Source organism: Patagioenas fasciata, unplaced genomic scaffold (assembly GCF_037038585.1).
Source record: "Patagioenas fasciata isolate bPatFas1 unplaced genomic scaffold, bPatFas1.hap1 Unplaced_58, whole genome shotgun sequence".
NCBI lineage: Eukaryota > Metazoa > Chordata > Aves > Columbiformes > Columbidae > Patagioenas > Patagioenas fasciata.
This window is the reverse complement of record NW_027288776.1, coordinates 121,206-144,706: the sequence shown is the minus strand read 5'-3', so window position 1 is coordinate 144,706 and position 23,501 is coordinate 121,206. Positions and strand designations below refer to the sequence as shown.

General features: G+C 60.0%; 1 long non-coding RNA gene across 1 annotated transcript in view; it reads left to right on the top strand.

Annotated features, from left to right (window-relative positions):
* The window catches only part of LOC139826887 (uncharacterized), a 52,525-nt gene extending 29,591 nt beyond the window's left edge, over positions 1-22,934 (top strand). Inside the window, exon 3 of the long non-coding RNA XR_011736994.1 lies at positions 22,644-22,934. This is a non-coding gene — a long non-coding RNA (uncharacterized lncRNA). The remainder of the gene's footprint in view (positions 1-22,643) is intronic.
* The last annotated feature ends 567 nt before the right edge of the window (positions 22,935-23,501 follow it).

Below are 23,501 nucleotides of genomic sequence, written 5' to 3'. Positions count from 1 at the left end.
CAGGGCCTATTGTGACACCATGGGGACCCCTCCTTGTCACTGGGGACCCATTGTGACACCATGGGGACCCCCCCTTGTCCTCAGGACTCATTCTGACATCCTGGACACCCCCCATTGTCCCCAGGGCCCATTGTGACATCCAATGCACCCCCTTGTCCCCAGGGCCCATTGTGACATTCAGGGGACCGCTCTTTGTCCCCAGGGCCCATTGTGACATCCTGGGGACCCCCCCTTGTCCCCAGGGCCCATTGTGACGTCCCAGGACCTGACATTGTCCCCAGGGCCCATTGTGACATCCTCTGCACCCCCTTGTCCCCAGGGCCCATTGTGACGTCCCAGGACCCCCCATTGTCCCCAGGGCCCATTGTGACATTCAGGGGACCCCCCTTTGTCCCCAGGGCCCATTCTGACACCGTGGGGACGCCCCTTGTCCCCAGGGCCCATTGTGACATGCTGGGGACGCTCTTTGTCCCCAGGGCCCATTGTGACATCCTGGGGACCCTCCTTGTCCCCAGAGCCCATTGTGACATCCAGGGGACCCCCTTTGTCCCCAGGGCCCATTGTGGCACCATGAGGCCCCTCTTTGTCACCGGAGGCCATTGTGACATCCCATGACCCCCCTTTGTCCCCAGTGCTATTGTGAAATCCTGGGGACCCCTTTCGTCCCCAGGGCCCATTATGACACCATGGGGAACCCCTTTGTCACTGGGGGCCATTGTGACATTCCAGGACCCCCCATTGTCCCCAGGGCCCATTGTGACATCCTGGGGATCCCTCCTTGTCTTCAGGGCCCATGGTGATGTCCGAGGACCCCCATTGTCCCCAGGGCCCATTGTGACATCCTCTGCACCCCCTTGTCCCCAGGGCCCATTGTGACATTCAGGGGACCCCTCTTTGTCCCCAGGGCCCATTGTGACATCCTGGGGATCCCTCCTTGTCCCCAGGGCTTATTGTGACATCCTGGAGATCCCTCCTTGTCCCCAGGGCCCATTGTGACGTCCCAGGACCCCCCATTGTCCCCAGGACCTATTGTGACATTCATGGGACCCCCTTTGTCACTGGGGCCCATTGTGACACCATGGGGAACCCTCCTTGTCACTGGGGACGCATTATGACACCATGGGGACCCCCCTTGTCCTCAGGACTCATTCTCACATCCTGGACACCCCACATTGTCCCCAGGGCCCATTGTGACATCCACTGCACCCCCTTGTCCCCAGGGCCCATTGTAACATTCAGGGGACCCCTCTTTGTCCCCAGGGCCCATTGTGACATCCTGGGGACCCCCCCTTGTCCCCAGGGCCCATTGTGACGTCCCAGGACCCCCCATTGTGCCCAGGACCCATTGTGACATCCTGGGGACCCCCCCTTGTCCCCAGGGCCCATTGTGACGTCCCAGGACCTGACATTGTCCCCAGGGCCCATTGTGACATCCTCTGCACCCCCTTGTCCCCAGGGCCCATTGTGACGTCCCAGGACCCCCCATTGTCCCCAGGGCCCATTGTGACATTCAGGGGACCCCCCTTTGTCCCCAGGGCCCATTCTGACACCGTGGGGACGCCCCTTGTCCCCAGGGCCCATTGTGACATGCTGGGGACGCTCTTTGTCCCCAGGGCCCATTGTGACATCCTGGGGACCCTCCTTGTCCCCAGAGCCCATTGTGACATCCAGGGGACCCCCTTTGTCCCCAGGGCCCATTGTGGCACCATGAGGCCCCTCTTTGTCACCGGAGGCCATTGTGACATCCCATGACCCCCCTTTGTCCCCAGTGCTATTGTGAAATCCTGGGGACCCCTTTCGTCCCCAGGGCCCATTATGACACCATGGGGAACCCCTTTGTCACTGGGGGCCATTGTGACATTCCAGGACCCCCCATTGTCCCCAGGGCCCATTGTGACATCCTGGGGATCCCTCCTTGTCTTCAGGGCCCATGGTGATGTCCGAGGACCCCCATTGTCCCCAGGGCCCATTGTGACATCCTCTGCACCCCCTTGTCCCCAGGGCCCATTGTGACATTCAGGGGACCCCTCTTTGTCCCCAGGGCCCATTGTGACATCCTGGGGATCCCTCCTTGTCCCCAGGGCTTATTGTGACATCCTGGAGATCCCTCCTTGTCCCCAGGGCCCATTGTGACGTCCCAGGACCCCCCATTGTCCCCAGGACCTATTGTGACATTCATGGGACCCCCTTTGTCACTGGGGCCCATTGTGACACCATGGGGACCCCTCCTTGTCACTGGGGACCCATTATGACACCATGGGGACCCCCCTTGTCCTCAGGACTCATTCTCACATCCTGGACACCCCACATTGTCCCCAGGGCCCATTGTGACATCCACTGCACCCCCTTGTCCCCAGGGCCCATTGTAACATTCAGGGGACCCCTCTTTGTCCCCAGGGCCCATTGTGACATCCTGGGGACCCCCCCTTGTCCCCAGGGCCCATTGTGACGTCCCAGGACCCCCCATTGTGCCCAGGACCCATTGTGACACTATGGGGACCCCCCCTTGTGCCCAGGGCCCATTGTGACACTGTGGGTACCACTCTTGTCTGCAGGGCTCATTGAGACATCCCAGGAGCCCCCATTGTCCCCAGGGCCCATTGTGACATCCTGGGGACCCCCCCTTGTCCCCAGGGCCCATTGTGACGTCCCAGGACCCCCCATTGTCCCCAGGACCCATTGTGACACTATGGGGACCCCCCCTTGTGCCCAGGGCCCATTGTGACACCGTGGGTACCACCCTTGTCTGCAGGGCTCATTGAGACATCCCAGGAGCCCCCATTGTCCCCAGGGCCCATTGTGACATTCAGGGGACCCCTCTTTGTCCCCAGGGCCCATTGTGACATCCTGGGGACGCCCCCTTGTCCCCAGGGCTCATTGTGACGTCCCAGGACCCCCCATTGTCTCCAGGACCTATTGTGACATCCTCTGCACCCCCTTGTCCCCAGAGCTCATTGTGACATTCAGGGAACCCCTCTTTGTCCCCAGGGCCCATTGTGACATCCTGGGGACCCCCCCTTGTCCCCAGGGCCCATTGTGACGTCCCAGGAACCCCCATTGTCCCCAGGGCCCATTGTGACATCCTGGGGATCCCTCCTTGTCCCCAGAGCCCATTGTGACGTCCCAGGACCCCCCATTGTCCCCAGGACCTATTGTGACATTCAGGGGACCCGCTTTGTCACTGGGGCCCATTGTGACACCATGGAGACCCCCGCTTGTCCTCAGGGTCCATTGTGACATCCTGGGCACCCCCCATTTTCCCCAGGACCCATTGTGACATCCCATGACCCCCTTTGTCCCCAGTGCTATTGTGAAATCCTGGGGACCCCTTTTGTCCCCAGGGCCCATTGTGGCACCATGGGGAACCCCTTTGTCACTGGGGGCCATTGCGACATTCCAGGATTCCACTTTGACCCCAGGGCTCGTTCTGACACCTTGGAGACTCCCATTGTCCCCAGGGCCCATTGTGACATCCTGGGCAACCCCATTGTCCCCAGGGCCCGTTGTGACATCTGGGGGACGCCCATGTCCCCAGGACCCATCGTGGCACCGTGGGGACCCTCCTTGTCACTTGGGCCCATTGTGACACCATGGGGACCCCCCCTTTGTCCCCAGTGCCCATTGTGACATTCAGGGGACCTACCATTGTCCCCAGGGCCCATTGTGACATCCTCGGCACCCCCTTGTCCCCAGGGCCCATTGTGACATCCTGGGGATCCCTCCTTGTCCCCAGGGCCCATTGTGACGTCCCAGGACCCCCCTTTGTCCCCAGGGCCCATTGTAGCACCATGGGGACCCCCTTTGACCCCAGGGCCCATTGTGGCACCATGGCAACCCCTTTTGTCCCCAGGGCCCATTGTGACATTCTTGGACCCCACTTTGTCCCCAGGGCCTATTGTGACACCATGGGGACCCCTCCTTGTCACTGGGGACCCATTGTGACACCATGGGGACCCCCCCTTGTCCTCAGGACTCATTCTGACATCCTGGACACCCCCCATTGTCCCCAGGGCCCATTGTGACATCCAATGCACCCCCTTGTCCCCAGGGCCCATTGTGACATTCAGGGGACCCCTCTTTGTCCCCAGGGCCCATTGTGACATCCTGGGGACCCCCCCTTGTCCCCAGGGCCCATTGTGACGTCCCAGGACCTGACATTGTCCCCAGGGCCCATTGTGACATCCTCTGCACCCCCTTGTCCCCAGGGCCCATTGTGACGTCCCAGGACCCCCCATTGTCCCCAGGGCCCATTGTGACATTCAGGGGACCCCCCTTTGTCCCCAGGGCCCATTCTGATACCGTGGGGACGCCCCTTGTCCCCAGGGCCCATTGTGACATGCTGGGGACGCTCTTTGTCCCCAGGGCCCATTGTGACATCCTGGGGACCCTCCTTGTCCCCAGAGCCCATTGTGACATCCAGGGGACCCCCTTTGTCCCCAGGGCCCATTGTGGCACTATGAGGCCCCTCTTTGTCACCGGAGGCCATTGTGACATCCCATGACCCCCCTTTGTCCCCAGTGCTATTGTGAAATCCTGGGGACCCCTTTCGTCCCCAGGGCCCATTATGACACCATGGGGAACCCCTTTGTCACTGGGGGCCATTGTGACATTCCAGGACCCCCCATTGTCCCCAGGGCCCATTGTGACATCCTGGGGATCCCTCCTTGTCTTCAGGGCCCATGGTGATGTCTGAGGAACCCCATTGTCTCCAGGGCCCATTGTGACATCCTCTGCACCCCCTTGTCCCCAGGGCCCATTGTGACATTCAGGGGACCCCTCTTTGTCCCCAGGGCCCATTGTGACATCCTGGGGATCCCTCCTTGTCCCCAGGGCTTATTGTGACATCCTGGAGATCCCTCCTTGTCCCCAGGGCCCATTGTGACGTCCCAGGACCCCCCATTTTCCCCAGGACCTATTGTGACATTCAGGGGACCCCCTTTGTCACTGGGGCCCATTGTGACAACATGGGGACCCCTCCTTGTCACTGGGGACCCATTATGACACCATGGGGACCCCCCTTGTCCTCAGGACTCATTCTCACATCCTGGACACCCCACATTGTCCCCAGGGCCCATTGTGACATCCACTGCACCCCCTTGTCCCCAGGGCCCATTGTAACATTCAGGGGACCCCTCTTTGTCCCCAGGGCCCATTGTGACATCCTGGGGACCCCCCCTTGTCCCCAGGGCCCATTGTGACGTCCCAGGACCCCCCATTGTCCCCAGGGCCCATTGTAACATCCTGGGGACCCTTTTGTCCCAAGACTTCATTGTGACATCCTGGGGACCCCCCTTGTCCTCAGGGTCCCTTGTGACAGCCCAGGACCTTACATTGTCCCCAGGGCCCATTGTGATATCTGGGGGACCCCCTTGTTCCCAAGGCCCATTGTGACATCCTGGGGACCCACCCTTGTCCCCAGGGCCCATTGTGACATCCCAGGACCCCCCATTGTCCCCAGGGGCCATTGTGACATTTTGGGAATCCCTCCTTGTCCCCCGGGCCCATTGTGACGTCCCAGGACCCCCCATTGTCCCCAGGGCCCATTGTGACATCCTCTGCACCCCCTTGTCCCCAGAGCTCATTGTGACATTCAGGGAACCCCTCTTTGTCCCCAGGGCCCATTGTGACATCCTGGGGACCCCCCCTTGTCCCCAGGGCCCATTGTGACGTCCCAGGAACCCCCATTGTCCCCAGGGCCCATTGTGACATCCTGGGGATCCCTCCTTGTCCCCAGAGCCCATTGTGACGTCCCAGGACCCCCCATTGTCCCCAGGACCTATTGTGACATTCAGGGGACCCCCTTTGTCACTGGGGCCCATTGTGACACCATGGAGACCCCCGCTTGTCCTCAGGGTCCATTGTGACATCCTGGGCACCCCCCATTTTCCCCAGGACCCATTGTGACATCCCATGACCCCCTTTGTCCCCAGTGCTATTGTGAAATCCTGGGGACCCCTTTTGTCCCCAGGGCCCATTGTGGCACCATGGGGAACCCCTTTGTCACTGGGGGCCATTGTGACATTCCAGGATTCCACTTTGACCCCAGGGCTCGTTCTGACACCTTGGAGACTCCCATTGTCCCCAGGGCCCATTGTGACATCCTGGGCAACCCCATTGTCCCCAGGGCCCGTTGTGACATCTGGGGGACGCCCTTGTCCCCAGGACCCATCGTGGCACCGTGGGGACCCTCCTTGTCACTTGGGCCCATTGTGACACCATGGGGACCCCCCCTTTGTCCCCAGTGCCCATTGTGACATTCAGGGGACCTACCATTGTCCCCAGGGCCCATTGTGACATCCTCGGCACCCCCTTGTCCCCAGGGCCCATTGTGACATCCTGGGGATCCCTCCTTGTCCCCAGGGCCCATTGTGACGTCCCAGGACCCCCCTTTGTCCCCAGGGCCCATTGTAGCACCATGGGGACCCCCTTTGACCCCAGGGCCCATTGTGGCACCATGGCAACCCCTTTTGTCCCCAGGGCCCATTGTGACATTCTTGGACCCCACTTTGTCCCCAGGGCCTATTGTGACACCATGGGGACCCCTCCTTGTCACTGGGGACCCATTGTGACACCATGGGGACCCCCCCTTGTCCTCAGGACTCATTCTGACATCCTGGACACCCCCCATTGTCCCCAGGGCCCATTGTGACATCCAATGCACCCCCTTGTCCCCAGGGCCCATTGTGACATTCAGGGGACCCCTCTTTGTCCCCAGGGCCCATTGTGACATCCTGGGGACCCCCCCTTGTCCCCAGGGCCCATTGTGACGTCCCAGGACCTGACATTGTCCCCAGGGCCCATTGTGACATCCTCTGCACCCCCTTGTCCCCAGGGCCCATTGTGACGTCCCAGGACCCCCCATTGTCCCCAGGGCCCATTGTGACATTCAGGGGACCCCCCTTTGTCCCCAGGGCCCATTCTGACACCGTGGGGACGCCCCTTGTCCCCAGGGCCCATTGTGACATGCTGGGGACGCTCTTTGTCCCCAGGGCCCATTGTGACATCCTGGGGACCCTCCTTGTCCCCAGAGCCCATTGTGACATCCAGGGGACCCCCTTTGTCCCCAGGGCCCATTGTGGCACCATGAGGCCCCTCTTTGTCACCGGAGGCCATTGTGACATCCCATGACCCCCCTTTGTCCCCAGTGCTATTGTGAAATCCTGGGGACCCCTTTCGTCCCCAGGGCCCATGATGACACCATGGGGAACCCCTTTGTCACTGGGGGCCATTGTGACATTCCAGGACCCCCCATTGTCCCCAGGGCCCATTGTGACATCCTGGGGATCCCTCCTTGTCTTCAGGGCCCATGGTGATGTCTGAGGACCCCCATTGTCCCCAGGGCCCATTGTGACATCCTCTGCACCCCCTTGTCCCCAGGGCCCATTGTGACATTCAGGGGACCCCTCTTTGTCCCCAGGGCCCATTGTGACATCCTGGGGATCCCTCCTTGTCCCCAGGGCTTATTGTGACATCCTGGAGATCCCTCCTTGTCCCCAGGGCCCATTGTGACGTCCCAGGACCCCCCATTGTCCCCAGGACCTATTGTGACATTCAGGGGACCCCCTTTGTCACTGGGGCTCATTGTGACAACATGGGGACCCCTCCTTGTCACTGGGGACCCATTATGACACCATGGGGACCCCCCTTGTCCTCAGGACTCATTCTCACATCCTGGACACCCCACATTGTCCCCAGGGCCCATTGTGACATCCACTGCACCCCCTTGTCCCCAGGGCCCATTGTAACATTCAGGGGACCCCTCTTTGTCCCCAGGGCCCATTGTGACATCCTGGGGACCCCCCCTTGTCCCCAGGGCCCATTGTGACGTCCCAGGACCCCCCATTGTGCCCAGGACCCATTGTGACACTATGGGGACCCCCCCTTGTGCCCAGGGCCCATTGTGACACTGTGGGTACCACCCTTGTCTGCAGGGCTCATTGAGACATCCCAGGAGCCCCCATTGTCCCCAGGGCCCATTGTGACATCCTGGGGACCCCCCCTTGTCCCCAGGGCCCATTGTGACGTCCCAGGACCCCCCATTGTCCCCAGGACCCATTGTGACACTATGGGGACCCCCCCTTGTGCCCAGGGCCCATTGTGACATTCAGGGGACCCCTCTTTGTCCCCAGGGCCCAGTGTGACATCCTGGGGACGCCCCCTTGTCCCCAGGGCTCATTGTGACGTCCCAAGACCCCCCATTGTCCCCAGGACCTATTGTGACATCCTCTGCACCCCCTTGTCCCCAGAGCTCATTGTGACATTCAGGGAACCCCTCTTTGTCCCCAGGGCCCATTGTGACATCCTGGGGACCCCCCCTTGTCCCCAGGGCCCATTGTGACGTCCCAGGAACCCCCATTGTCCCCAGGGCCCATTGTGACATCCTGGGGATCCCTCCTTGTCCCCAGAGCCCATTGTGACGTCCCAGGACCCCCCATTGTCCCCAGGACCTATTGTGACATTCAGGGGACCCCCTTTGTCACTGGGGCCCATTGTGACACCATGGAGACCCCCGCTTGTCCTCAGGGTCCATTGTGACATCCTGGGCACCCCCCATTTTCCCCAGGACCCATTGTGACATCCCATGACCCCCTTTGTCCCCAGTGCTATTGTGAAATCCTGGGGACCCCTTTTGTCCCCAGGGCCCATTGTGGCACCATGGGGAACCCCTTTGTCACTGGGGGCCATTGCGACATTCCAGGATTCCACTTTGACCCCAGGGCTCGTTCTGACACCTTGGAGACTCCCATTGTCCCCAGGGCCCATTGTGACATCCTGGGCAACCCCATTGTCCCCAGGGCCCGTTGTGACATCTGGGGGACGCCCTTGTCCCCAGGACCCATCGTGGCACCGTGGGGACCCTCCTTGTCACTTGGGCCCATTGTGACACCATGGGGACCCCCCCTTTGTCCCCAGTGCCCATTGTGACATTCAGGGGACCTACCATTGTCCCCAGGGCCCATTGTGACATCCTCGGCACCCCCTTGTCCCCAGGGCCCATTGTGACATCCTGGGGATCCCTCCTTGTCCCCAGGGCCCATTGTGACGTCCCAGGACCCCCCTTTGTCCCCAGGGCCCATTGTAGCACCATGGGGACCCCCTTTGACCCCAGGGCCCATTGTGGCACCATGGCAACCCCTTTTGTCCCCAGGGCCCATTGTGACATTCTTGGACCCCACTTTGTCCCCAGGGCCTATTGTGACACCATGGGGACCCCTCCTTGTCACTGGGGACCCATTGTGACACCATGGGGACCCCCCCTTGTCCTCAGGACTCATTCTGACATCCTGGACACCCCCCATTGTCCCCAGGGCCCATTGTGACATCCAATGCACCCCCTTGTCCCCAGGGCCCATTGTGACATTCAGGGGACCCCTCTTTGTCCCCAGGGCCCATTGTGACATCCTGGGGACCCCCCCTTGTCCCCAGGGCCCATTGTGACGTCCCAGGACCTGACATTGTCCCCAGGGCCCATTGTGACATCCTCTGCACCCCCTTGTCCCCAGGGCCCATTGTGACGTCCCAGGACCCCCCATTGTCCCCAGGGCCCATTGTGACATTCAGGGGACCCCCCTTTGTCCCCAGGGCCCATTCTGATACCGTGGGGACGCCCCTTGTCCCCAGGGCCCATTGTGACATGCTGGGGACGCTCTTTGTCCCCAGGGCCCATTGTGACATCCTGGGGACCCTCCTTGTCCCCAGAGCCCATTGTGACATCCAGGGGACCCCCTTTGTCCCCAGGGCCCATTGTGGCACTATGAGGCCCCTCTTTGTCACCGGAGGCCATTGTGACATCCCATGACCCCCCTTTGTCCCCAGTGCTATTGTGAAATCCTGGGGACCCCTTTCGTCCCCAGGGCCCATTATGACACCATGGGGAACCCCTTTGTCACTGGGGGCCATTGTGACATTCCAGGACCCCCCATTGTCCCCAGGGCCCATTGTGACATCCTGGGGATCCCTCCTTGTCTTCAGGGCCCATGGTGATGTCTGAGGACCCCCATTGTCCCCAGGGCCCATTGTGACATCCTCTGCACCCCCTTGTCCCCAGGGCCCATTGTGACATTCAGGGGACCCCTCTTTGTCCCCAGGGCCCATTGTGACATCCTGGGGATCCCTCCTTGTCCCCAGGGCTTATTGTGACATCCTGGAGATCCCTCCTTGTCCCCAGGGCCCATTGTGACGTCCCAGGACCCCCCATTGTCCCCAGGACCTATTGTGACATTCAGGGGACCCCCTTTGTCACTGGGGCCCATTGTGACAACATGGGGACCCCTCCTTGTCACTGGGGACCCATTATGACACCATGGGGACCCCCCTTGTCCTCAGGACTCATTCTCACATCCTGGACACCCCACATTGTCCCCAGGGCCCATTGTGACATCCACTGCACCCCCTTGTCCCCAGGGCCCATTGTAACATGAAGGGGACCCCTCTTTGTCCCCAGGGCCCATTGTGACATCCTGGGGACCCCCCCTTGTCCCCAGGGCCCATTGTGACGTCCCAGGACCCCCCATTGTCCCCAGGGCCCATTGTAACATCCTGGGGACCCTTTTGTCCCAAGACTTCATTGTGACATCCTGGGGACCCCCCTTGTCCTCAGGGTCCCTTGTGACAGCCCAGGACCTTACATTGTCCCCAGGGCCCATTGTGATATCTGGGGGACCCCCTTGTTCCCAAGGCCCATTGTGACATCCTGGGGACCCACCCTTGTCCCCAGGGCCCATTGTGACATCCCAGGACCCCCCATTGTCCCCAGGGCCCATTGTGACATTTTGGGAATCCCTCCTTGTCCCCCGGGCCCATTGTGACGTCCCAGGACCCCCCATTGTCCCCAGGGCCCATTGTGACATCCTCTGCACCCCCTTGTCCCCAGAGCTCATTGTGACATTCAGGGAACCCCTCTTTGTCCCCAGGGCCCATTGTGACATCCTGGGGACCCCCCCTTGTCCCCAGGGCCCATTGTGACGTCCCAGGAACCCCCATTGTCCCCAGGGCCCATTGTGACATCCTGGGGATCCCTCCTTGTCCCCAGAGCCCATTGTGACGTCCCAGGACCCCCCATTGTCCCCAGGACCTATTGTGACATTCAGGGGACCCCCTTTGTCACTGGGGCCCATTGTGACACCATGGAGTCCCCCGCTTGTCCTCAGGGTCCATTGTGACATCCTGGGCACCCCCCATTTTCCCCAGGACCCATTGTGACATCCCATGACCCCCTTTGTCCCCAGTGCTATTGTGAAATCCTGGGGACCCCTTTTGTCCCCAGGGCCCATTGTGGCACCATGGGGAACCCCTTTGTCACTGGGGGCCATTGTGACATTCCAGGATTCCACTTTGACCCCAGGGCTCGTTCTGACACCTTGGAGACTCCCATTGTCCCCAGGGCCCATTGTGACATCCTGGGCAACCCCATTGTCCCCAGGGCCCGTTGTGACATCTGGGGGACGCCCTTGTCCCCAGGACCCATCGTGGCACCGTGGGGACCCTCCTTGTCACTTGGGCCCATTGTGACACCATGGGGACCCCCCCTTTGTCCCCAGTGCCCATTGTGACATTCAGGGGACCTACCATTGTCCCCAGGGCCCATTGTGACATCCTGGGGATCCCTCCTTGTCCCCAGGGCCCATTGTGACGTCCCAGGACCCCCCTTTGTCCCCAGGGCCCATTGTAGCACCATGGGGACCCCCTTTGACCCCAGGGCCCATTGTGGCACCATGGCAACCCCTTTTGTCCCCAGGGCCCATTGTGACATTCTTGGACCCCACTTTGTCCCCAGGGCCTATTGTGACACCATGGGGACCCCTCCTTGTCACTGGGGACCCATTGTGACACCATGGGGACCCCCCCTTGTCCTCAGGACTCATTCTGACATCCTGGACACCCCCCATTGTCCCCAGGGCCCATTGTGACATCCAATGCACCCCCTTGTCCCCAGGGCCCATTGTGACATTCAGGGGACCCCTCTTTGTCCCCAGGGCCCATTGTGACATCCTGGGGACCCCCCCTTGTCCCCAGGGCCCATTGTGACGTCCCAGGACCTGACATTGTCCCCAGGGCCCATTGTGACATCCTCTGCACCCCCTTGTCCCCAGGGCCCATTGTGACGTCCCAGGACCCCCCATTGTCCCCAGGGCCCATTGTGACATTCAGGGGACCCCCCTTTGTCCCCAGGGCCCATTCTGATACCGTGGGGACGCCCCTTGTCCCCAGGGCCCATTGTGACATGCTGGGGACGCTCTTTGTCCCCAGGGCCCATTGTGACATCCTGGGGACCCTCCTTGTCCCCAGAGCCCATTGTGACATCCAGGGGACCCCCTTTGTCCCCAGGGCCCATTGTGGCACCATGAGGCCCCTCTTTGTCAGCGGAGGCCATTGTGACATCCCATGACCCCCTTTGTCCCCAGTGCTATTGTGAAATCCTGGGGACCCCTTTCGTCCCCAGGGCCCATTATGACACCATGGGGAACCCCTTTGTCACTGGGGGCCATTGTGACATTCCAGGACCCCCCATTGTCCCCAGGGCCCATTGTGACATCCTGGGGATCCCTCCTTGTCTTCAGGGCCCATGGTGATGTCCGAGGACCCCCATTGTCCCCAGGGCCCATTGTGACATCCTCTGCACCCCCTTGTCCCCAGGGCCCATTGTGACATTCAGGGGACCCCTCTTTGTCCCCAGGGCCCATTGTGACATCCTGGGGATCCCTCCTTGTCCCCAGGGCTTATTGTGACATCCTGGAGATCCCTCCTTGTCCCCAGGGCCCATTGTGACGTCCCAGGACCCCCCATTGTCCCCAGGACCTATTGTGACATTCAGGGGACCCCCTTTGTCACTGGGGCCCATTGTGACACCATGGGGACCCCTCCTTGTCACTGGGGACCCATTATGACACCATGGGGACCCCCCTTGTCCTCAGGACTCATTCTCACATCCTGGACACCCCACATTGTCCCCAGGGCCCATTGTGACATCCACTGCACGCCCTTGTCCCCAGGGCCCATTGTAACATTCAGGGGACGGCTCTTTGTCCCCAGGGGCCATTGTGACATCCTGGGGACCCCCCCTTGTCCCCAGGGCCCATTGTGACGTCCCAGGACCCCCCATTGTCCCCAGGACCTATTGTGACATTCAGGGGACCCCCTTTGTCACTGGGGCCCATTGTGACACCATGGAGACCCCCGCTTGTCCTCAGGGTCCATTGTGAAATCCTGGCCACCCCCTTGCTCCCAGGGCCCGTTGTGGCACCATGGGGACACCCCCTTTGTCCCCAGGGCCCATTGTAGCACCATGGGGACCCCCTTTGACCCCAGGGCCCATTGTGGCACTATGGCAACCCCTTTTGTCCCCAGGGCCCATTGTGACATTCTTTGACCCCACTTTGTCCCCAGGGCCTATTGTGACACCATGGGGACCCCTCCTTGTCACTGGGGACCCATTGTGACACCATGGGGACCCCGCCTTGTCCTCAGGACTCATTCTCACATCCTGGACGCCCCCCATTGTCCCCAGGGCCCATTATGACATCCACTGCTCCCCCTTGTCCCCAGGGCCCATTGTGACATCCTGGGGACCCCCCCTTGTCCCCAGGGCCCATTGTGACGTCCCAGGAACCCCCCTTGTCCCCAGGGCCCATTGTGACGTCCCAGGACCCCCCATTGTCCCCAGGGCCCATTGTGACATCCTGTGGATCCCTCCTTGTCCCCAGGGCCCATTGTGACGTCCCAGGACCCCCCATTGTCTCCAGGGCCCATTGTGATATGCTGGGGAGCCCTCTTTGTCCCCAGGGCCCATTGTGAAATTCAGGGGACCCCAACTTGTCCTCAGGGCCCATTCTGATATCCTGGGGACACTCTTTGTCCCCAGGGCCCATTGTGACATCCCAGGACCGCCTGTTGTCCCCAGGGCCCATTGTGACATCCTGGGGACCCCATTGTCACCAGAGCCCATTGTGATATCCTGGTGACCACCCTTTGTCCCCAGGGCCCATTGTGATATCCTGAGGACCGCCCTTTGTCCCCAGGGCCCATTGTGACGTCCCAGGACCCCCCATTGTCCCCAGGGCCCATTGTGACATTCAGGGGCCCCCGTTTGTCATTGGGGCCCATTGTGAGATCCCAGGACCCCACATTGTCCCAAGGGCCCATTGTGACTTTCAGGGGACTCCACTTTTCCCCAGGACCCATTGTGACACTATAGGGACCCCTCCTTGTGCCCAGTGCCCATTGTGACACCGTGGGTACCACCCTTGTCCCCAGGGCCCATTGTGACATCCTGGGGACACCCCCTTGTCCCCAGGGCCCATTGTGACATTTTGGGAATCCCTCCTTGTCCCCAGGGCCCATTGTGACGTCCCAGGACCCCCCATTGTCCCCAGGACCCATTGTGACATTCAGGGGACCCCCTTTGTCACTGGGGCCCATTGTGAAATCCCAGGACCCCACATTGTCCCCAGGGCCCATTGTGACATCCTGCGGACCCCCCTTTGTCCCCAGGGCCCATTTTGACATTCAGGGGACCCACCATTGTCCTCAGGGCCCATTGTGAGGTCCCAGGACCCCCCATTGTCCCCAGGGCCCATTGTGACATCCTCGGCACCCCCTTGTCCCCAGGGTCAATTGTGACACTATGGGGACCCCCCCTTGTGCCCAGGGCCTATTGTGACACTGTGGGTACCACCCTTGTCTGCAGGGCTCATTGTGACATCCCAGGACCCCCCATTGTCCCCAGGGCCCATTGTGACATTCAGGGGACCCAACTTGTCCCCAGGGCCCATTCTGACACCGTGGGGACGCCCTTTGTCCCCAGGGCCCATTGTGACATGCTGGGGATGCTCTTTGTTCCCAGGGCCCATTGTGACATCCTGGGGACCCTCCTTGTCCCCAGAGCCCATTGTGACATCCAGGGGTCCCCCTTTGTCCCCAGGGCCCATTGTGGCACCATAGGGACCCCTTTGTCCCAAGACTTCATTGTGACATCCTGGGGACCCCCCTTGTCCTCAGGGTCCATTGTGACAGCCCAGGACCTTACATTGTCCCCAGGGCCCATTGTGATATCTGGGGGACCCCCTTGTTCCCAAGGCCCATTGTGACATCCTGGGGACCCACCCTTGTCCCCAGGGCCCATTGTGACATCCCAGGACCCCCCATTGTCCCCAGGGCCCATTGTGACATTTTGGGAATCCCTCCTTGTCCCCCGGGCCCATTGTGACGTCCCAGGACCCCCCATTGTCCCCAGGGCCCATTGTGACATCCTCTGCACCCCCTTGTCCCCAGAGCTCATTGTGACATTCAGGGAACCCCTCTTTGTCCCCAGGGCCCATTGTGACATCCTGGGGACCCCCCCTTGTCCCCAGGGCCCATTGTGACGTCCCAGGAACCCCCATTGTCCCCAGGGCCCATTGTGACATCCTGGGGATCCCTCCTTGTCCCCAGAGCCCATTGTGACGTCCCAGGACCCCCCATTGTCCCCAGGACCTATTGTGACATTCAGGGGACCCCCTTTGTCACTGGGGCCCATTGTGACACCATGGAGACCCCCGCTTGTCCTCAGAGTCCATTGTGACATCCTGGGCACCCCCCATTTTCCCCAGGACCCATTGTGACATCCCATGACCCCCTTTGTCCCCAGTGCTATTGTGAAATCCTGGGGACCCCTTTTGTCCCCAGGGCCCATTGTGGCACCATGGGGAACCCCTTTGTCACTGGGGGCCATTGCGACATTCCAGGATTCCACTTTGACCCCAGGGCTCGTTCTGACACCTTGGAGACTCCCATTGTCCCCAGGGCCCATTGTGACATCCTGGGCAACCCCATTGTCCCCAGGGCCCGTTGTGACATCTGGGGGACGCCCTTGTCCCCAGGACCCATCGTGGCACCGTGGGGACCCTCCTTGTCACTTGGGCCCATTGTGACACCATGGGGACCCCCCCTTTGTCCCCAGGGCCCATTGTGACATCCTCGGCACCCCCTTGTCCCCAGGGCCCATTGTGACATCCTGGGGATCCCTCCTTGTCCCCAGGGCCCATTGTGACGTCCCAGGACCCCCCTTTGTCCCCAGGGCCCATTGTAGCACCATGGGGACCCCCTTTGACCCCAGGGCCCATTGTGGCACCATGGCAACCCCTTTTGTCCCCAGGGCCCATTGTGACATTCTTGGACCCCACTTTGTCCCCAGGGCCTATTGTGACACCATGGGGACCCCTCCTTGTCACTGGGGACCCATTGTGACACCATGGGGACCCCCCCTTGTCCTCAGGACTCATTCTGACATCCTGGACACCCCCCATTGTCCCCAGGGCCCATTGTGACATCCACTGCACCCCCTTGTCCCCAGGGCCCATTGTGACATTCAGGGGACCCCTCTTTGTCCCCAGGGCCCATTGTGACATCCTGGGGACCCCCCCTTGTCCCCAGAGCCCATTGTGACGTCCCAGGACCTGACATTGTCCCCAGGGCCCATTGTGACATCCTCTGCACCCCCTTGTCCCCAGGGCCCATTGTGACGTCCCAGGACCCCCCATTGTCCCCAGGGCCCATTGTGACATTCAGGGGACCCCCCTTTGTCCCCAGGGCCCATTGTGACATCCTGGGGACCCTCCTTGTCCCCAGAGCCCATTGTGACATCCAGGGGACCCCCTTTGTCCCCAGGGCCCATTGTGGCACCATGAGGCCCCTCTTTGTCACTGGAGGCCATTGTGACATCCCATGACCCCCCTTTGTCCCCAGTGCTATTGTGAAATCCTGGGGACCCCTTTCGTCCCCAGGGCCCATTATGACACCATGGGGAACCCCTTTGTCACTGGGGGCCATTGTGACATTCCAGGACCCCCCATTGTCCCCAGGGCCTATTGTGACATCCTGGGGATCCCTCCTTGTCTTCAGGGCCCATAGTGATGTCCGAGGACCCCCATTGTCCCCAGGGCCCATTGTGACATCTTCTGCACCCCCTTGTCCCCAGGGCCCATTGTGACATTCAGGGGACCCCTCTTTGTCCCCAGGGCCCATTGTGACATCCTGGGGATCCCTCCTTGTCCCCAGGGCCCATTGTGACATCCTGGAGATCCCTCCTTGTCCCCAGGGCCCATTGTGACGTCCCAGGACCCCCCATTGTCCCCAGGACCTATTGTGACATTCAGGGGACCCCCATTTGTCACTGGGCCACATTGTGACACCATGGGGACCCGTCCTTCTCACTGGGGACCCATTATGACACTATGGGGACCCCCCTTGTCCTCAGGACTCATTCTCACATCCTGGACACCCCACATTGTCCCCAGGGCCCATTGTGACATCCACTGCACCCCCTTGTCCCCAGGGCCCATTGTGACATTCAGGGGACCCCTCTTTGTCCCCAGGGCCCATTGTGACATCCTGGGGACCCCCCCTTGTCCCCAGGGCCCATTGTGATGTCCCAGGACCCCCCATTGTCCACAGGGCCCATTGTGACACTATGGGGACCCCCCCTTGTGCCCAGGGCCCATTGTGACACCGTGGGTACCACCCTTGTCTGCAGGGCTCATTGAGACATCCCAGGACCCCCCACTGTCCCCAGGGCCCATTGTGACATTCAGGGGACCCCCCTTTGTCCCCAGGGCCCATTCTGATAAGGTGGGGACCCCCTTTGTCCCCAGGGCCCATTGTGACATGCTGGGGACGCTCTTTGTCCCCAGGGCCCATTGTGACATCCTGGGGACCCTCCTTGTCCCCAGAGCCCATTGTGACATCCAGGGGAGCCCATTTGTCCCCAGGGCCCATTGTGGCACCATAGGGACCCCCTTTGTCACTGGGGCCCATTGTGACATCCCAGGACCCGCCCTGGTCCCACGGGCGCATTTTGAAATCCTGGGGACCCCCTTTGTCCCAAGAATTCATTGTGACATCCTGGGGACCCCCCTTGTCCTCAGGGTCCAATGTGACAGCCCAGGACCCTCCATTGTCCCCAGGGCCCATTGTGACATCCTCGGCACCCCCTTGTCCCCAGGGCCCATTGTGACATTCAGGGGACCCCTCTTTGTCCCCAGGGCCCATTGTGACATCCTGGGGACGCCCCCTTGTCCCCAGGGCTCATTGTGACGTCCCAGGACCCCCCATTGTCCCCAGGGCCCATTGTGACATCCTGGGGATCCCTCCTTGTCCCCAGGGCCCATTGTGACGTCCCAGGACCCCCCATTGTCCCCAGGACCTATTGTGACATTCAGGGGACCCCCTTTGTCACTGGGGCCCATTGTGACACCATGGAGACCCCTGCTTGTCCTCAGGGTCCATTGTGACATCCTGGCCACCCCCTTGCTCCCAGGGCCCATTGTGGCACCATGGGGACACCCTCTTTGTCCCCAGGGCCCATTGTGACATCCCAGGACCCCCCTTTGTCCCCAGGGCCCATTGTAGCACCATGGGGACCCCCTTTGACCCCAGGGCCCATTGTGGCACCATGGCAACCCCTTTTGTCCCCAGGGCCCATTGTGACATTCTTGGACCCCACTTTGTCCCCAGGGCCTATTGTGACACCATGGGGATCCCTCCTTGTCACTGGGGAACCATTGTGACACCATGGGGACCTCGCCTTGTCCTCAGGACTCATTCTGACATCCTGGACACCCCCCATTGTCCCCAGGGCCCATTGTGACATTCACTGCACCCCCTTGTCCCCAGGGCCCATTGTGACATTCAGGGGACCCCTCTTTGTCCCCAGGGCCCATTGTGACATCCTGGGGACCCCCCCTTGTCCCCAGGGCCCATTGTGAAATTCAGGGGACCCCAACTTGTCCTCAGGGCTCATTCTGATATCCTGGGGACACTCTTTGTCCCCAGGGCCCATTGTGACGTCCCACGACCCCCCATTGTCCCCAGGGCCCATTGTGACGTCCCAGGACCCCCCTTTGTCCCCAGGGCCCATTGTGAAATTCAGGGGACCCCAACTTGTCCTCAGGGCTCATTCTGATATCCTGGGGACACTCTTTGTCCCCAGGGCCCATTGTGACATGCCAGGACCGCCTGTTGTCCCCAGGGCCCATTGTGACATCCTGGGGACCCCATTGTCACCAGAGCCCATTGTGATATCCTGGCGACCACCCTTTGTCCCCAGGGCCCATTGTGATATCCTGAGGACCGCCCTTTGTCCCCAGGGCCCATTGTGACGTCCTAGGACCCCCCATTGTCCCCAGGGCCCATTGTGACATTCAGGGGCCCCCGTTTGTCATTGGGGCCCATTGTGAGATCCCAGGACCCCACATTGTCCCAAGGGCCCATTGTGACTTTCAGGGGACCCCACTTGTCCCCAGGACCCATTGTGACACTATAGGGACCCCTCCTTGTGCCCAGTGCCCATTGTGACACCGTGGGTACCACCCTTGTCCGCAGGGCCCATTGTGACATCCTGGGGACACCCCCTTGTCCCCAGGGCCCATTGTGACATTTTGGGAATCCCTCCTTGTCCCCAGGGCCCATTGTGACGTCGCAGGACCCCCCATTGTCCCCAGGACCCATTGTGACATTCAGGGGACCCCCTTTGTCACTGGGGCCCATTGTGAAATCCCAGGACCCCACATTGTCCCTAGGGCCCATTGTAACATCCTGGGGACCCCCCCTTTGTCCCCAGTGCCCATTGTGACATCCTGCGGACCCCCCTTTGTCCCCAGGGCCCATTTTGACATTCAGGGGACCCACCATTGTCCTCAGGGCCCATTGTGAGGTCCCAGGACCCCCCATTGTCCCCAGGGCCCATTGTGACATTCAGAGGACCCCCCTTGTCCCTAGGGCCCATTCTGATACCGTGGGGACCCCCTTTGTCCCCAGGGCCCATTGTGACATGCTGGGGATGCTCTTTGTTCCCAGGGCCCATTGTGACATCCTGGGGACCCTCCTTGTCCCCAGAGCCCATTGTGACATCCAGGGGACCCCCTTTGTCCCCAGGGCCCATTGTGGCACCATAGGGACCCCCTTTGTCACTGGGGCTCATTGTGACATCCCAGGACCCCACCTGGTCTCCAGGGCCCATTGTGACATCCTGGGGACCCCTTTGTCCCAAGACTTCATTGTGACATCCTGGGGACCCCCCTTGTCCTCAGGGTCCATTGTGACAGCCCAGGACCTTACATTGTCCCCAGGGCCCATTGTGATATCTGGGGGACCCCCTTGTTCCCAAGGCCCATTGTGACATCCTGGGGACCCCCCCTTGTCCCCAGGGCCCATTGTGACATCCCAGGACCTTACTTTGTCCCCAGGGCCCATTGTGACATTTTGGGAATCCCTCCTTGTCCCCCGGGCCCATTGTGACGTCCCAGGACCCCCCATTGTCCCCAGGGCCCATTGTGACATCCTGGGGATCCCTCCTTGTCCCCAGGGCCCATTGTGACATCCCAGGACCCCCCATTGTCCCCAGGGCCCATTGTGACATCCTCTGCACCCCCTTGTCCCCAGAGCTCATTGTGACATTCAGGGAACCCCTCTTTGTCCCCAGGGCCCATTGTGACATCCTGGGGACCCCCCCTTATCCCCAGGGCCCATTGTGACGTCCCAGGACCCCCCATTGTCCCCAGGGCCCATTGTGACATCCTGGGGATCCCTCCTTGTCCCCAGGGCCCATTGTGACGTCCCAGGACCCCCCATTGTCCCCAGGACCTATTGTGAAATTCAAGGGACCCCCTTTGTCACTGGGGCCCATTGTGACACCATGGAGACCCCCGCTTGTCCTCAGGGTCCATTGTGACATCCTGGGCACCCCCCATTTTCCCCAGGACCCATTGTGACATCCTGGCCACCCCCTTGCTCGCAGGGCCCGTTGTGGCACCATGGGGACACCCCCTTTGTCCCCAGGGCCCATTGTGACATCACAGGACCCCCCTTTGTCCCCAGGGCCCATTGTAGCACCATGGGGACCCCCTTTGACCCCAGGGCCCATTGTGGCACCATGGCAACCCCTTTTGTCCCCAGGGCCCATTGTGACATTCTTGGACCCCACTTTGTCCCCAGGGCCTATTGTGACACCATGGGGACCCCTCCTTGTCACTGGGGACCCATTGTGACACCATGGGGAACCCCCTTGTCCTCAGGACTCATTCTGACATCCTGGACACCCCCCATTGTCCCCAGGGCCCATTGTGACATCCACTGCACCCCCTTGTCCCCAGGGCCCATTGTGACATTCAGGGGACCCCTCTTTGTCCCCAGGGCCCATTGTGACATCCTGGGGACCCCCCCTTGTCCCCAGGGCCCATTGTGACGTCCCAGGACCCCCCATTGTCCCCAGGGCCCATTGTGACACTATGGGGACCCCCCTTGTGCCCAGGGCCCATTGTGACACCGTGGGTACCACCCTTGTCCGCAGGGCTCATTGAGACATCCCAGGACCCCCCATTGTCCCCAGGGCCCATTGTGACATTCAGGGGACCCCCCTTTGTCCCCAGGGCCCATTCTGATACCGTGGGGACCCCCTTTGTCCCCAGGGCCCATTGTGACATGCTGGGGACTCTCTTTGTCCCCAGCGCCCATTGTGACATCCTGGGGACCCTCCTTGTCCCCAGAGCCCATTGTGACATCCTGGGGACCCCCCCTTGTCCCCAGGGCCCATTGTCACGTCCCAGGACCCCCCATTGTCCCCAGGGCCCATTGTGATATGCTGGGGAGCCCTCTTTGTCCCCAGGGCCCATTGTGAAATTCAGGGGACCCCAACTTGTCCCCAGGGCCCATTGTGACATCCTGGGGACCCCATTGTCACCAGAGCCCATTGTGATATCCTGGCGACCACCCTTTGTCCCCAGGGCCCATTGTGATATCCTGAGGACCGCCCTTTGTCCCCAGGGCCCATTGTGACATCCCAGGACCCTCTTTGTCCCTGTCGAGGGTTAGGATTGCGGGGTGACAATCAAACCCTGCCAGATGTGTTGTCAACGTCCTCTCCCCCCCCAATTCCCCCTTTTTCCTGTCCCTCTCCCCCTTCCCACTCAGCACAGGCGATTGGGAGGGGAAGAAGCACAGAGGGAAGAGAGTTGGAAAAGTTAAAGATGTTTTACTGATGCTACTGATAAGAACAGGGAAAATAATACAAAATATACAAAACCAATCTTGTAAGTCTCAGCAACTGCAGAGCCAGCACCCAAAGTCCTGGATTAGACTCTGTAGCCAACCGGAGCTGGATTCAGTCTCTCACTAGGCCTCCGTTCGCAGGGACGACCAGCAAGGTCCTCTCCTAATGTCATCCATGAGGAGAAAAGGGCCGAGATCCTCGTGATCTCCCACTTTTATATGAAGCATTCACGTGAACGGAATGTTATACACAGTTGGTCACCGGTTTCTCGTTGCCCCTCTCGCGAGATGTGCATCCGTGCTTATCAATAAGTTTTCATTCCATTGCTGGGTTTGCCAAAACATGTGTTCGGTTCTCCAGGAAAATGCAGCTGACATGAAGCTTGAGCTGACAGGCAAATTCACTAAAAGAGAAACTTGTTTTTTAACAAAACCAGGACATTCCACCCCTTATAATATGACATTCACTGAATACTTAAACCTTATCAATACAATCTATCAATACAATCTAATTAATCACTACTACTATATATATATATATACATATGTACATATATACACAGGAGTAATTAATCAGTGGACCATCCTTTGAAAAGTTCATTAAGTTCATTTTGTCACCACAGTCTCCGAGGGAGGGAAAATGGTCCAAGTGCATCTCATGGCCCCTGTTTGTGGGTTAAGGACACCAACTTCCAAGAAGGTGTCGGGCGCCACTCGAAGAAGCCAGCGCTGGTTTCATCGCCATTGTCTTGATCTGAAAGACACTTATTAAACATTGTTAGTGCGGCAATTCACATCGTACAGTTCAGCATTGCACATTTTCACCTAAAATCAAATCCCCTTGAGGTGCACACCGAACTTCTCCATCCTTGAGCATCACCCACCAGGTGCTGCCAGGTCCCTGGGCAAAAACAATCCCACGAATAGGTTTGCCTGTGCCTGAGGCAGGAGGAACCCAGACTGCCTTTCCTAACATATTTTTCATGTGTACTACAGGGACTTTATCTCCTTCTACAGTCCATAGAATTTCTGATTGGGCAGGCCCGGCTCGATTGGTTGATCCCCTGGTGTTGCCCAACCAAGTGGCTTTTGCTAAATGTGAATCCCAGTTTTTAAAGGCTCCACCACCAAGTGCCTTTAGTGTAGTTTTTAACAAACCATTGCACCTTTCAGTTTTCCCAGAGGCTGGTGCATGATATGCAATATGATATACCCACTCAATACCATGTTCTTTGGCCCAATTGTCTATAATACTGTTTTTGAAATGAGTACCATAGTCTGATTCAATTCTTTCTGGCGTACCCGGCCACCAAAGGACTTGCTTCTCAAGGCCCAAGATGGTATTTCGGGCTGTAGCATGAGGTACGGCAGATGTTTCCAACCATCCAGTGGTTGCTTCCACCATTGTAAGTACATAACGCTTACCTTGACGTGTTTGTGGAAGTGTAATATAATCAATCTGCCAAGCTTCTCCATACTTA